This window comes from Ornithodoros turicata, unplaced genomic scaffold, assembly GCF_037126465.1.
Source record: "Ornithodoros turicata isolate Travis unplaced genomic scaffold, ASM3712646v1 Chromosome16, whole genome shotgun sequence".
Lineage (NCBI taxonomy): Eukaryota > Metazoa > Arthropoda > Arachnida > Ixodida > Argasidae > Ornithodoros > Ornithodoros turicata.
Window position 1 is genome coordinate 2,287,244 of NW_026999320.1, and position 17,104 is coordinate 2,304,347.

Genomic DNA, 17,104 nt, shown 5'->3' on the forward strand with positions numbered 1-17,104 from the left:
CGCTCATCAAGGTTGTAGAGGCGACAAGCAAGGGGCTCACGATCGAGTGCTTCGTGCACTGACAAGGCATGTACACGGAACCGTTCAACTGCAAGGAACGTGACTCCTGCAACTATGGGGAAAGTTTATTCTCACAAGCAGCAGCCAACGCCTACAGCGGAGTTTGGGGCTCACACAGAAATGCTGCGCCACTTTGAGGGCTGCATTACTTACCCTCGCTGACTCTCCCGGTTTGAAATCCTTCCTCTGAAGATTCGATACCTACTGTTGTCGAATCAGCTTGTTTTTCTCTCTTTGTGGAAACCTATGCATTGCAAAAGGCCTCGAACGCGGGCAGTCTTTGTATAGCGACGGCTCGTGAATTTAACAAACAGTCCCACACGATCAGATCTCTGTCACAGTTTCTACACTCAATCACGAAACAAGTCTTCCCTCTGCTTTTCCAGATTTTGCACAGAACTGTAGCACAGCGGGAAAAAAGGTTGGAAACACTTACATAGGCAAAGGTACACAGGCTCTCGCAGAAGGCACGCAATGGCGTGGCTACTGTGGCGCCATCTACTAGCGCCCGAAGCAACTGGCTGCTGTAAGCGGTCTCCCTATACAGGCTATACTCAATCCCATCCCAGTCTTCATACCATGGATCCATACAACTGGTTATTGGAAATCTACAACATTGGAGATCAAGTTGAAACGTGTAGGCTGGGATTGAAGGAACGGGTCGCACCATTAAACCGCGTTATTGTTGTTTAGTTTCAAGCTGATCTAAACTCGCTGATTGCTATGCAATTTATTTTTGGAGCACCTTACATTTTCCACGCACAACTATACTACTGAATACAACAGAAATCTGTCGACGTCTGTACGCCGCTCATAGCCGCAGTTACTTGGCGGCGCTAACACGCAATAAAAAAAAAAAAAAACTGAATACAACAAGATCTGTACGGTGCATCCGATGCACCCTACATTAGTAGTTGTAAGGGACGAATGTCGCCCGGGTATAAATACTTTCACCCGCTGGATCGCGTCACGAAAAATATTTCCTTTCCAGGCGGGGGACGGCAGACGTGCATTGTCATTCCGAGATGCGATAACACACCACCGAACGCGTTTCAAAATGAACCCCCACAAAAAAGATCATTTTCATGTTATTTTGGTTTCGTCACTGATTTTCCTTTCCCACACTTCAGCCAATCAAATTTTCGTACCTCCGGTAGGCCAAATCTGACATGCGGTTTTAAAGGGACCGAAAGGTGAATATAAACATATCAAAACTTTATGTTCAGCGAAAAGCTTGAACCTTCAAAAGTTCATATATCAAAGAACTCCGCTGAAATCGCTGTAGTTTTTCTTTGATAGAATTCTTCATGACAGCATGTCCAGGGTCCTAGTAGGAAACCTAGCAGTCTGTCAACAATTGCATCACCCCGCGCCATCTGTCGACGACGCACGTAATACGCGCGTTTCCGGTCACTAATCCGGCGAAAACGAAAATGGCAATGGGCATTTGTCATCACTTTTTATGTCGAGAATGTCGAACCTCTTGAATATGAGTGCGCTAGAATTCCGCATTCGAGAACTATCGCTCATACAGAACTTCTGTTCGTGCGATAGCGTGCTGGAAATGTTGTGCTTCGCAGCAGAAGATTCCTCGTCCACAGATTTACCGGAGTCACCTGTACATGTCGAAAATGCAAACCGATGGATACCACGGACCAGTGTTTTTGCTGCCGAGAGGTAGAGAATGCGTGTGAAAAGCAGACAGACAATTTCATCACAACAAACGAATATTTAAAAATACTGCGCCCTGACACCGAAGTTCTGCAAGTGTCTTTTACATACATCCGAGAAACCGAAGTTCATGGCAACATACGCGGCAGCCCGGTGTGGTCTTTAGCGCTACTTGAACGAAAAACTGGACGGAAAAAACTTATTTCTGCAGGAAATTCCTTTATATCACCTGTTGGCTATTCACAAGAAGGATATGGGGTGCTCTGAGAAAATACAATAGAAAGTATTCTACCTGCCTGCGTCGTGCATGCTATTAGGGATTTTTCCTCATCAGTGTGCAGACTCGTAGAAATGTATATATTTATGTCAGCAAATCTTCATTTCTTGCTTTCATTTCACTACTTGCTTGCTGCAAGTTTTTCCCATTGCTTTATGTTTGCAGTCACAGCATATTATAAGTTTGTTCTTGGAGGGTTAAGTAACCGGGGGGCATATCTGTATCTGCAGATTATACTCATGTCTTGTATATATGAGGAGTAAATAAGGTAATTTTCATCAGTGTCGTTCAGCTCAACTGTCATATCATAACCTTTTAATATAATTCTTCGTGACCAGGTTTCCAAATGCCAATTAATGTTTGAACCGAGGTTGGTGAACTTAACTCTGTTTTGCTAAAAGGAGTACTTGTAACTGATTAATTATCATGTCACCAACTAACATTTGTAAAGAAGGACTTGAGGGCTAACTTCAAGTATTAGCAACCCTTTTATCTGAGTTCAAAGTTAACCATGCAGCATTGGTGTGGGCAATAGTACTCGAAAATGGCTGAATAATTTATTGCGTAAGTTCTCTGTTACTGTAATTGAGATATACCTTTGTAAAGTATTATTGACAGCCCTGCAAATTGAAACTGGCTTCAGTGTACACGACAAACGCATCGTGACCTTTAGTTGAAATATAATATAAGAGCAGAAGCAACATTTTGCACAACTCAAACTTTATTATTTTTTTTATTGTCCAGGGATTAAGGAGACAGAATAGGACTTTCTGCCCTCTGATGGTTTGACATACTTGATAGAGTTGTAAAACCTGCAACAAAATAAACAAGAGAAGTATAAACCGTTTTGTCTTTCCCTTTTTAATTTAACAAGCAAGTTATATTTTACCATTTGTGCACCTTTGTATTCTCTGTGGATGAAAAGAGTACAGGAACAATAATGATGCAGATAGATCCAACAATGACCTGCCGTCTTGATGAAGCTGAGAACTTTTCTTCACGTGTGCTAAGTGAGACAAAAGAAATGTACAGTGAAGGTTCTACAAAAACAGCAAATCTCCGTCGACTAAAATTTCAGATATGTGGATGCTACCACATCGTGTAGTTTCCATCCAAAAGTAGGACAACTCTACACTTTTCATTCGTGGCAGGGTGCAGAGGAAAACTCTTTGAAGTTATGATCTGCGACAACAAAAAGATTTGGCATGTCGACAAGGCAAGTTTGTTGGTAGGTTGTTGGCATGTTGACGTGCTATACCATTATAGCACATCAATATAGATGAGGGGCAAACACAGTAGACAGCGTGATGGCTGCAAACTCTCAATTGAAGGTGTATTCAACAGAACAAGAAACTAAAAGCAAGAGTAGAAAAAGGCAGTGCCCAGGCAACGCATGGACAACCACATTAATCTCTAAGAAGGTAGGATCGGAGGAGCAATAAAGAGAAATGACCGTTGTATCCAAGGTAGGGGAACTCTGCAAATTTAGGACCAATATGATGTGGTAACCTTGCATGGCTCACTGTAGCTGCGACACACTTTGAACAATTCCAGTAGCGGGGCTTCAAAGACAATGAACTTTCGCTATTTCACTGGGCATTCAAGTGTAGAGGATGCATCTCTAGAAAATTAATTAGCGTTCCTTAGTCATAACGATACCTCAACAGGAAGCATTCCTCTACTCTTCAAAGAAGTAGTAGTTCTCATCGGTTTATTCTCCTACTGTTGACGTCATACTAATGTTCTGCAACTGTCCAAAGACTCCAAAAATGTCACAAAGTCTGCAACACGTAACAAATCTAGTCTTCCATCTGTGAACTTCGCCTACCTGCTTTCAGCTATTTCTACCATGTCAATTTGAGTGTCTAGATCACACACATGAAGCAGTCTGGCGCAACTTCAACACTGGAAGGCCATAAACTTAAATTTGTTGATGTTGACAACGTTCAGTAAGGGCAAGTAGGATAACATAAGTTGAATGGAATACGTCATCGCTATATTATAATTTATACATGTGCGACACCTGTACATACCTGAGACGTTGTGTTGAACTCGTCACCTCGGTGAAGCAAAATCACTGGTTACTGAAAGGCAGCTTGCTTAGGACGTCTTCGCAATTCGCCTTCTACGGCATCTTCCTAGTCATCGGCAGCAAAATGAGCTCAGCAGTGCTTCGGACCACATTCGTTTTCGCGCACTCTCCTGTGTAATCTTGTGGTAGAAAACGCCCGTTGTCGAAGATGATTTTTGCATCCCATAACACCAAAACTACACCAGGCATATGAGGTCTCTCGAATACGCGACACAGCAGTCACAGACATGTCATTCACTTCCATTTTCTGCTTCGCGCGACCAACATGACCACCCACACACACGACGTAGACAATAAACGCGATAACACAGACGGTCTTGCAGATGGCGTGGTGGATCGTAGCTCGTAGCGGCGAAGTAGCTGAATGCTTTATTAACGTAGAAACTATGGAAGTGAGCGTCATTTTTAAAATGGCGTTTTGCTGTAAGATAATGTGCGTCAACTTTGTTTTCTACAAAATTAACGCTCACGCAGTAAAGGTTGACCAATCCTTTGGAGCCCTGGACCCGAAACACACGTTGCTCTTTTTCGCCGTTCGTTGGCAGCACCGTCTATGTTCCGGCAATCTTCAAAATATTTATACGTAAAAAATATATGCCGAATTGAGAAGTAATGCTTTCTGTGTGTTATCGAGCAATGATGTTGTGCACGATAGTGGGCAAAAATATGGGGGTTATTTTTCACTTTACAGTCCGGTTAAGCTAGAAACTGCAACATCTGTTGTAATTGTCTGTTCTTGTGTTGTTGTAAATGGCCGTGTGACCTATCCACCTGCGACTATACTTCCAAGTATGGGTAAACAGTATTGTAAATACGCTAAAATAAAATTCACTCAGTGTTCTCTGCATCTTCACCGCCTCGTGTGTCGGTGACCTTTTGTATTTCTACCCACTGCTGGGATTTGGGAATATACACGCCTTCGATTCTGGAATTTAGTTCTGCTCCGAAATCTCTGGTTCAACGAAGTCGCGTTTGATCAAATCATTGCCACCCGCAGACGCCACCACTCGCATCACCACAGCACTCGCAGGCGCCAAATTGTCCATATCTTACGTTTCATTTAATAATAACTCTGAATATAAATCTGATATCGAAGATGTCGTCACTAAATTACGTAGTGTGTATATCCTTGCTTAATAGCTATGAGTCCGCGGCCCATACCTGTTTCCCTTGCTAGAGCCTGTGAAGTAGCGTTTGGTCAAATCATTCATTTTCAAGCGACCAAAGAACAAACAGGAGACAAAATCACCATGATAGGCAAGCCTGAGCGATGGGCAAGACACGTAAACAAACTCTAACACGAAGGCTCAAACCAGCAAGACGTTTAATTGATAACAACGAACTTTATGAACATGTAGACGGTGCGAGGGAAGACAGAGAGAGGGGAATAGGGAATTGAGGACAAAATCAGTTGAAGGAGGTCAAAGGAGGCGCTTGAAGGCCGGGTGGATACATACAGACGGCACACTAATACAATTGCCCACACTCTGTATGGCCAACGCTTCTCTCAAAAGACGTTTTCGCCTGTCTGGTTCCCACGCCAGCACCGCCGTCTGGGACCATAGGGTTTGACAATTATTACACATTCTTAGATGATCCAACAAATTTGAATCTGGGCTGTTTTTATGCTGGCCCAACCTTTGGTTAACGCATTGACCCTGTTGAAAAAACCAGTATACTGGACAGACTGGAAACCAGTAACCAGTGTTATACCGGATTATTAACCCAGTCTGGACACTGGTCTTACTGGAAAGTCCAGTATTACTGGCCTTACTGGACGATCCAGTGTGGGCACTGGTCTTACTGGAATGTACAGTGTGGACACTGGTCTTACTGGAGAGTCCAGTGTGGTCACATGGGTGCAGGCCCATCGGCTTTTGCAAATCCTGCTCTGCACGCAGTGTCGTATCCTGAGAGGCACATAAACAGTTTTGTCTGGCCCTAATCTGCATGCATCGTGGTGTAGACCGAGAAATACATAAGAACTCATTCACTATTCCCAGATTTATTTTCTTTATTGTGTCACTTTTCTGTTTTTGCCTTGCTGGGCAACATCTCCAAAACCAAATCTCCAAAGATTCACCTGACTAGTTCTAGCTTTGCTTCTTTTACAAGGTCAGTCTGGTGGCCCTCAATGTGGCATGCCATCTGAAACGAAAATGTGGGAGATGTTCAGTATACGCGATAATATTTCAAGCAGAATTGCAAATTGACTGTGGCTAGAATCTGAACGTTCGTTGAATGATATAAAATAACTGCAGCATGATCTTACTTATGTAATGGAGTCCAGCTTCTCTGGTGATGCCTGTGACGAGCGCATGAATGCCAGCTCTCTGCTACGGTTGCCCTAAAAAGCAACTAGTCGCCGTTCCATCTTGTGTCCAGAAAGGCTGCATCAAATTGTTGACTAACTTGCTGTTGATTGTGCCCCGCTGTACGCACATGAAGTTCTCAGGAACAAAACTGTCAACCCCAAGGTGAATCTGGAATTTGTACACATAGTGAGTATCAACGAAAGAAAATATTGGACACACAATCCTTCGTTGCTTTTGAATACGTTGCATGAAGTGCCTGTAGACTCAGAGGCTGATGTAACACGAGCTATTGCAATGCATACAATTTGCCAATTGGAATACAGGACACCATGTACTTCAGCCAAGATACAAACAAGGATTGCGTTTTGTTTGTATCCCATATTGTATTGTACATGTCTGTTGCCCGCCACCCAGACGTTTTGGCTGCGAATGCTGGAGTCCGGCCAAACAGGGTAAATGAAGGCTCCAAAAGTGCACCTAGTCTTTTCGACCCTCAGAAACTGAATGTGGACCGAGAAATATTGACATGATACGTTGCAGTGATCCGTGCCCCTCTGTTGGTGAAGGCAGGAAGCAGGCACAGGCAGCTTACACGGGTACTCATGATATCGCAGGTTCAAAATTAATTTTTGGAATCCACAGTACAATGCGAAATGCAATCAGTGAGACTCATACATGCCAGTTTGTTCAGCAATTATAAATGCCACATGACAGAAAAATACATATGGCAAGTGATTTTGGCACACAGGAGCAGCTACAGCAAAACAATTGCTGTGAACATGGTGACTTGGTATCGACAGACCATGGTATATCTCTCATGGAGAAGGCAGTCACATTTTGGGTACTTTATCGCCTCTCTCTAACAAGGCTAGTTTGAACTTTTTGCATAAGGTGCATAGGTGTCCTTTTTACGGTGAAATCCGATTTTTATCCGTCAAATTGCCCTCACTGAGATATCTGTAGGAATGCACACTAACTTGTTTGGCAGCAATTACATAACCATTTGTACCGAACCAGTAGAGCTAGTTTTTGAGTAGCTGAGCCCAATTTCTCCCCGAATTGAGCATTTAACGTATTGGAAGTTTTTCCACTCGATTTCGCATGAATTTAGAGCACATGTTTATTTACGAGATTTCTTCAAAACTTCTTCGAGATATTTTCAACACTTCAGGCTATTATTTATATGTACAATTCCTGGCGTAAAGTAACGGCCCTAATGTCTTGTATCTCTCACATGCGGACACCTCTGTCTTGCGAACTAAAGCGTTGGTCCCACGAACGTCGGTACTAGGGAGGTTTCACAGCCTCTACAACATGATGAGCAAACAAGATTCATAAAACCTTACTGTCAACAACAGAACGCAATGTGTGTGATGGCATGTAGGGAGGCATGACAACCGGTGCAGGTTTTGAAATGAACCAGGGCACAATATAAGTGCTGGAATGCGTGGTGTGCACTTGTCCTTCCTTTGCATACCTGAAATTGGCTGATTTTGTTGTGTAGTAATATAAATAGATAAAATATATTTAAGTACCAAATAACAGTGTCGGCCGACAAGCCTCTTCCACCAAAGGTGCTCTCCCTACAAAGAAGAAACATGTTGTTTAAGAAATGATTATGTAACAAACATACAGTACTAATAATCAAACCGCACTAAAGAACAAAAAAGAGAACACACCGTATACATGGACTTCTAAGTCTACTTTTTTTTGTAGTCTTGTGCGGAAGTTTCCTCTTGCTCCAGGTTTTCCGGTCAAACAGTTTGAGTGACATGCTCGTTCCCTGTGCGGCATCTTTCTGTTCAACCTCTGCAAGGCAAACATCAAAGTGTAAATAAGGGCACGAAAAATACAGAGATGAGGTGGCTGCCCTCGGCCTCATTAAGTCCCTAATAATGACTTTTATCTAACAATAAATGCACTGCTGTAACCATAAGGGATACATATTTCCGCAATAAATGTATATTGTACTCACCAATTTTGTCCAGCAATGATAGTGTCGTGCACCTGTTGTTCCCTTGAACTTCGCTGCTTCATCAGGGTTGTAATCCATCCATCCATCGAGCAGCCTCTGTGGTGCAAGATTTTCATCAGATATGGTACATCCAGACTCTGAAGCGTCCCGTGGTGTCCTTCTGATGCATTCCTAGACGTGTGTTTGACAATTTCATCACGTAATATGCAAATATTGTTCTTAATGGGAACTCATATTAACACTCATAATTAAAACGTTACAGACATTGAATAGTTGCTCACCTTATTTGCCGAAGTATGCTTTCACATATACCGTGAAGTGATGTGCTGCAAATGCTGCATCGCCTTTTCTTGTGTGTGCTTGACATGAGACACAAATTTCTGAAAGGAAATAGGGTCAGAGAGAGTTTCTCAAAAGTTGAGCTAGCTACTAAATCACTCTGTGCACTCATCAATTAAGAAAACATTACAAAATGATTCTGGGTTGTTCGCAGTACTAGCATGATCTATATTTCAAAACGGAACAGTTTTATCTGTTGTCAGTTCAGCAACAATCAACAAACATCTGTTACCTGTCCAAGTGATGACTTATATTTGTCAACATATGTAATTTCCAGCATAAAAAGGTCATTCATTCATTCTGACCTTCTTTAGCACTTGCTAAATGAGCAAAATTATTTTAGTGATTGATGGCTCTCAGCAGCCAAAGGCAGCGCGATAAAAATTGTCGATAAACCAACACATACGGTGGAAAATAACTATTGTGAGACAGGAACAGACTGCAAAGACACACTCAACAAAGCCTCAATGCTTTAGAACATGGATAGTTCAAAACATAGCAGGACACTACCAGGCTCTTCTTTTTTGATTGCTTGCAACTGCCCACCCATGATACACATCCAGATCTGTTGATCCTACAATGCAACACCATTTGTGCACTGACGGTGAAACGACGCAACAACCGTAATCGACATAAACGTAATGAAACGGAAAGATTACTTTCGAATTCCTGTTCATACATACACAACGAGAAACACAATATTATTTTGCACAAATATCTATCACATTTATGCAGACAAAGCGCAGGAGGAACTGAATCCTGCACCCATACTGCGAAGATACACCCGCTGCATTGAAGATATCGTAGAGCACGCAAAAACACAAAAGACGAGAATACAACGTCTTAGTGTTAGTTTAACGTGAATAAGTAACACGAAACGAATAAATAATACATTACCGGCATGGTCCTAGTCCGGGCTGGTCCGGCAAGTTGTACGGCATGTAGTCACGGCACTGGCACAACAGCTTTTGCGTCGTCAGACGAATAGCGAACACAACAACAAACGTCACGCACGAAATGCAGTATATCTTGCCGATTAAACTCAACGATAACATAGACATGAGTTGAACACAAGAAACCACGAGGAAGCCAGCAGCCCGCTGAACCCTGCTGGATGGATGGATGGATGGATAGTAGGGGCACCCCTGGCGGGCCCCCTCCTGCTTTGTGCTCTTTCTTCATGGTTGCTAGACGCAGCGGTTTGAAACCGAAACAAGCGACCGTTTGGTGACTTTAATGACTTGAATTTTCCACACTGCAGGTTTTTATGTTATTAAGCCGACAAATTCCGTTGAATAACGAAATATCACGAATGCCTTGAGTTTCGATAATCCAGCAAGTGTTTTTGTTTTGTTGTTTTGTTTTTTAATTGAGCGACGGTGGTGATGATGGTGAAAGAGCTCGCTGTTGTCGACTTCACAGAAGTGGGCAACGTCACGACTGACGCCGTGGGGAATATGCATCCTGGGCCGCATTCTATGTGAACTGTGCCGACATAAAATCGGAGCGAAGAAATGGGCTGGCGTTGATAAACTGACGAATCCCAGATTCATCTGGGATTCGTTTATCAACGCTGACGTCTCGACGTCAAAGATTCAGAAATCCACATAGCTTCCATATCAGGGCGACTTACTTGGATTGATTGCAACTAGCGCATAATTGATTAACCATGTAATATCATGTTTGAAGTAGCGCATTACCGGTAATGCGTTGCAAAAATGAGGCAGCGCGTAATTCATTATGTTTTCAAGACCCAAGTGTGCATACAGCGTGTAATGTATAATGTCATTATATTCTTGACGGCTAATGTAACTCTGTTAACAACTTGAAGACAATGTAATGACTAATACCCAGTAACTGCATACTGTACAAAAGTAACGATTTAGCGTTATGCATTATAAAGAAGTGACGCGACTAATTACTTTTTGAAGGTTATGAGTAAAACTAACACATCTCTGATCTCTATAGGACACTACTCCAGTGGGACTATGATCTGTAATCAGTGTACACTGGATTATAGTATATCTAGCGCCAGTTTCACTTGTCCCAGTGAAACTCCAGTGCGGTAGACTGGTTTCCAGTGTACCCCGTTAAAATCCAGTACAGTCAGTATCCAGTGAAACTCCAGTACTGCCAGTGACCAGTGTACACTGGATTCCAGTGTATCCAGTGAAAATCCAGTACTGCCAGTGACCAGTGTACACTGGTTTCCAGTGTATCCAGTGAAAATCCAGTACTGCCAGTGACCAGTGTACACTGGTTTCCAGTGTATCCAGTGAAAATCCAGTGTATCCAGTGACCAGTATCAACTGGTTTCCAGTATTGCCAGTCCGATATCCAGTCTTTTCCAGTGTGACCAGTGGCATTTCCAGTGTGACCAGTGGCATTTCCGGTCTGACCAGTAACATTTCCAGTTGAAATCTTACTGGTTTTTTCAACAGGGGAGATGTTTGACCTATGTATACAAAGCCACAAGCTAACGGGATTCTATATACAACATTTTTTGCACAGGGAACAAACTTGATGGTTCTGTGTTCAACATTACAGGCAGACTCTGGTTTTGAAAAAGGCGTTAAACGGTCTAACCTGAAGTTGTTCCTAAAGAGGAGACGGACCCCCATCTCATTCGACATAGCCTTCAAATTATGTGAAATCTTGTGGTAGTACGGAACTACTGTTTTTTTCTTGTTTTTCTCATTTTCTTCCATTAAGCGTTTCGGGCGAGCTTGAAACTGAGCAAGTAGATTGCGCTGTATTAGCTTAAACTCGTATCCTGCTCTTTGTAATTTGGCGGTCTGTAGCTTGAGAGCACTGAACACAAAATGCGAGCAAGATTTGGTCAATGCACTGGTTATCAGGGAATTTATCAAACTATTTTTCACCAACTTAGAATGGCAACTCCTTCTTGGCAGAAGGGGTTTTTTACTTGATGCACCATATTCCCAGCATAACCCACCTTTGAAGAGTAAGATCAAATGTAAAAACTTCCCGTCGGTAGGATGCTCTTCCGTAAAAGTTATTTCGGGGGCCGATTCAAGAGCCACACGTTGCAGTGCTACCAAACAGGAGCGGGAACGAGACACAAATATCAGATCATCAACATATCTAGCCACCAAAACAGTGTCGGGCAAACACGAATTTACGAAAGCACTTAAATGAGAGTCGAGGCAACCTAAACAGATTTCAGATAAGAACGGCAGAACAGACGAACCTATGAAAACACCATGTTTTTGGGTGTATAAAACGCCATCTATGCAAGTTACATTAGAATCCAAATACAACTTCAGCAGTTCCAAAAAATCACTTATTGCAATGCCAGCGTGAGACTGGAAACGTACCAGATTTGAGTTCAAAGGATCCGAAACCCGTTTCAACAGCAAAGGTTTCCTAAGAGAATAGTACAGATCTTTGACATCTAATGACATCGCAAACATTTCAGCTTCTAAGCTGCAATGTGGTTCCCAGAAACATGCTTTCATTGAAAATTCGATTGCCAAGCTTTCCCACTGCACGGGTCCCCGCTACAGTGTCAAACCCCGTTCTGTTGTTGCGGCACAGGAGGAGTTGCAGACTAAGAATCTGGTCTTGCTTCAAACTGACAAATCTGGCCGTTTTGGTGTTCTGCCGAGAAAAGAGTTCTTAAAAAAGCGGTCGGACGCGATTGACAAGCTGTTGGTGCATTTCATTGGGAAGCTTCGATCTTTGAAAAGGGATGTTTTGAATATTTTGAGTGGAAACGAAATGTCAGCCTTGGTAAAGAGTACCAAAGGAACTGCTCCTTGCACTTTCTCTTCAAAAATTTCATTGAAGGATCATAAACCCAATCTACCCCTTAGAATTGTACTCAATGAAAATAGCACATGGCAGAAGTTGGTTTCAACCTTCATCCAGAAATCATTGTCAGTTTTAGATGTACCCAACTCCTTATCTCTGAGGAACTCTCAAGATTTTGTCAAAATGCTTTTGTCGTTTCAAGGTTCTGAGATGTTTGCGATGTCATTAGATGTCAAAGATCTGTACTATTCTCTTAGGAAACCTTTGCTGTTGAAACGGGTTTCGGATCTTTTGAACTCAAATCTGGTACGTTTCCAGTCTCACGCTGGCATTGCAATAAGTGATTTTTTGGAATTGCTGAAGTTGTATTTGGATTCTAATGTAACTTGCATAGATGGCGTTTTATACACCCAAAAAGATGGTGTTTTCATAGGTTCGTCTGTTGCGCCGTTCTTATCTGAAATCTATTTAGGTTGCCTCGACTCTCATTTAAGTGCTTTCGTAAATTCGTGTTTGCCCGACACTGTTTTGGTGGCTAGATATGTTGATGATCTGATATTTGTGTCTCGTTCCCGCTCCTGTTTGGTAGCACTGCAACGTGTGGCTCGTGAATCGGCCCCCGAATTAACTTTTATGGAAGAGCATCCTACCGACGGGAAGTTTTTAGATTTGACCTTACACTTCAAAGGTGGGTTATGCTGGGAATATGGTGCATCAAGTAAAAAACCCCTTCTGCCAAGAAGGAGTTGCCATTCTAAGTTGGTGAAAAATAGTTTGATAAATTCCCTGATAACCAGTGCATTCACCAAATCTTGCTCGCATTTTGTGTTCAGTGCTCTCAAGCTACAGACCGCCAAATTACAAAGAGCAGGATACGAGTTTAAGCTAATACAGCGCAATCTACTTGCTCAGTTTCAAGCTCGCCCGAAACGCTTAATGGAAGAAAATGAGAAAAACAAGAAAAAAACAGTAGTTCCGTACTACCACAAGATTTCAAATAATTTGAAGGCTATGTCGAATGAGATGGGGGTCCGTCTCCTCTTTAGGAACAACTTCAGGTTAGACCGTTTAACGCCTTTTTCAAAACCAGAGTCTGCCTGTAATGTTGAACACAGAACCATCAAGTTTGTTCCCTGTGCAAAAAATGTTGTGTATAGAATCCCGTTAGCTTGTGGCTTTGTATACATAGGTCAAACATCTCAATGCGTTAACCAAAGGTTGGGCCAGCATAAAAACAGCCCAGCTTCAAATTTGTTGGATCATCTAAGAATGTGTAATAATTGTCAAACCCTATGGTCCCAGACGGCGGTGCTGGCGTGGGAACCAGACAGGCGAAAACGTGTTTTGAGAGAAGCGTTGGCCATACAGAGTGTGGGCAATTGTATTCGTGTGCCGTCTGTATGTATCCACCCGGCCTTCAAGCGCCTGCTTTGACCTCCTTCAACTCATTTTGTCCTCAATTCCCTATTCCCCTCTCTGTGTCTTCGCTCGCACCGTCTACATGTTCATGAAGTTCGTTGTTATCAATTAAACGTCTTGCTCGTTTGAGCCTTCGTGTTAGAGTTTGTTTACGTGTCTTGCCCATCGCTCAGGCTTGCCTATCATGAAATTTATCCACCAGCTAGCAAGCATTTACGCCATTCTGTCAAAGACAAAATCACACACAAGTCGCTCCGTTGTTCTTTCCTGTTTGTTCTTTCGTTGTTTGTGGATTTACACCAACCAGCCCAACCTATATACTTCAGGTATGTTGCCAAATCGATGCACAAGTGTCACTCACTGGCGCCAAATTGTCTGTTTCCTCTATTGTAGCTCGTAATAACTCTTGATACCATCTTGATACTGACGGTATCATCATAAAATTACGTAGTCTGTGTATCGTCTGAGGACCGTAGCCGCTGTCCTTGATGCAGCCTTAGAACTCGCATTTAGTCAATTTGTCGTCCAGAAGGCTATCACAGGCGCCAACCTGCCAATTTCATCCGGCAACTCCCGATATCTGGAAAGTCTCATGCTCGTTCCCACAGTTATACATCACGTCTTATTCTTTATCTTGCGCGAATGCTCCCGGGCGTGTTATCGGTGTTCTTATCAGGTCGGGGCACGATAAAGGAATTGTTTGCCTCAGATATGTCTTCCTCTCCCTGCCCAAATCTGTTCCTACTCACGTACTCATGTACCACCCTGTAAACTTAGCTTCCTTGCGTAGTCCTCCGCTATCAGCCCAGTCAACACACATTGTAGATGGAACGCAGAATCAGCGTTGAATATGGTTGTATAACGTGGAATGCGAAAAGTTGACACTGATTTCACGTAGATTATACGTATAATTTCAACATGTTGATTACAAGACGTTAGTTTCACGCCAATTATATGTAGAATTTCAGCACGAGTATCGTCATACGTTAATTTCACGCGAATCGTTCGTAGAATTTCAGCATGAGAACTACCACACGTAAATGTTGCGCAGATTCATTGCTGATACAACAACGGTGGACGAATCAACGTTGCAACAACGTTGATTAGTATATCGAGATATTACATAATGGGCAATGTGGATTAAGCAACGCTGTTTTTACGTTAATTCTATTTTGCAAGTTCATGTGCCATATGTGCGCATTAAAACAACATTGATTCAATATACACATCTCAACAATATATAGCTGCTTTAGCGTATAAATCTGTTTTAATGCATCTCGCGTTTCAAAGTTTTGGACAGCCAGGTCACCGGCGATGCAGCTATATACAACTGGAGAATGATCATATAAGTTAAAAAGATGCATACCCAGTCGCCGCAATACGTATGCTATTGAAGTCTGGAAATAATCAATTAGCTCCATAGAAGACCTTGAGATTGGCACATAGCAATGTAGCGAAAACTAACGAAGCATTCACGTAGTTATTTAACACCTACCAAACTATTCGTTCACATCAAGAACTGTGTCACCCGGCACTTACTGACGATCACACACAGCGTCCCCAAGCAGCTCACACTGAGTGCCAGCACAAAGATATGCCAAAACACACAGCGTCGTCGTAGGGAACTGCAACGACCACTGCAGTCACTCACACACACAGCAAACATTGAGAGGCTGGATGAACTCAGCAGCACACTTGCCCGCTCTCTCCTACCCATGCTGACACAAGCCAAATAACTTTGATCTCTAGATATTCCAACGCGCTTCTAAACATTAAGGCCTTCTTGCAGAAAGAGGAACCCATTCTCCAAACAATGACCGACTTAGGAGTATTCATCCGTCCCATACAGGTACATATACCGACGTGCAAAAAGCCAAAGAAACGTGGGCCATCGCCAAAATTAGCAAATAAATGAACATCCAGTGCAATGGAACACGACCCTGTAACCTACCGCGCTGTAAAACATGCAAGCAACTTCAGCACGCTAACTCAATCAAAAGCACAGCGAGCAATCACACTGATTATGTTAACCACTCATTCACATGTACAAGTTCCAATGCAAGCCCCAGAACGCAATACCTGCATGCATGTGGGGCTACTTTAGCTGCACCCGCCCTGAATGTTACCAATAATAATAATAATAAAACAAGTGTGCTTCGTAAATTTTCAAGCAATTTCCAGAGCACACTTGTTTCTTTTTGAAACATTTAAAATTGTAGCACACAGTCAGTTTGAAGAACTCCTGTCAAAAATGACAATTGTATTTTTGAACAGGTGCCCAAAACAACATAAACAACCCGAAAGACTGGTCTTATCTGTGAGAATGTTCCCTCATGCCTGCCTGTCGTTTCGTCCTGTTTTTCGTGCACTTCGTTGTGAAGTTTGCATTTTTGTAACCGGTCTGGAGGAAAGATGGCTTCATTCACGTAGTCCCCTTCATAAAGTGACCCATTTACCTGAATCGTAAAAGACTTAATGAACATTTTCTTCCCTCAGGCTGTCGACCCACAATTTGTATTAACCTTTAACACGTCATCCTTAACCCTTTAAATACCATGCAAATTATGAGGACGGCGCCAATCACAAGAACAGTCTGTGTTTGAAATATCGGTCACTCTCCACCCTGAGCCACCTCCATTTCTTACTTCTGTACTGATTCGCTAGATTTTCTACCCGTCCACGTAGTATCACACTCTTCTAAAAATATTTATACATGACTTCAAAGTACATCTACACTTTTGTAATACGTATGTAATTTTATGTTCAATATATTTACACTTGCATAGAGTACAACTTACACAGTTAAGATATGCATAAACATGCTCGCGGTCTGTCGGCTGTCCTTATTCACAGTTTCCATTGTTAAGCCAGCGTAAAACATTTTTGAGCCCCGGAAAAGTACCGTTCTAAAATATCGTACCATTAGTACCGTCTACAGTGTGCTGGGAGCAGACTACTTAAATGATCAACACAGTATCAAAGTACGGGCAACATGATACGTTCTACTTGAAACATCTAGAGATTGGCAGTGGCGCTCTAGTAACAGTTATTGTGAACGTATTCTGATGTGCTAAAACTGCTTTACTCCGCAAACATTGGTAATGTCTAATGGAAATCTACAATTGCTCCAGCCAAACATCTGCAAGAACAACTTCAACACAAGTAAAAAATAGAGTTCTGCA

At 42.5% G+C, this 17,104-nt stretch overlaps 1 long non-coding RNA gene across 1 annotated transcript; it reads right to left on the minus strand.

The window, feature by feature from the left end:
- Positions 1-6,089: 6,089 nt before the first annotated feature.
- Positions 6,090-9,848, minus strand: LOC135372632 (uncharacterized). Its single transcript, XR_010416040.1, has 7 exons — positions 9,627-9,848; positions 8,672-8,770; positions 8,391-8,561; positions 8,095-8,224; positions 7,951-7,998; positions 6,373-6,583; positions 6,090-6,248 (listed from the first exon to the last, which is right to left on the minus strand). It is a non-coding gene; the product is annotated as an uncharacterized LOC135372632 (long non-coding RNA).
- Between the last annotated feature and the right edge of the window lie 7,256 nt (positions 9,849-17,104).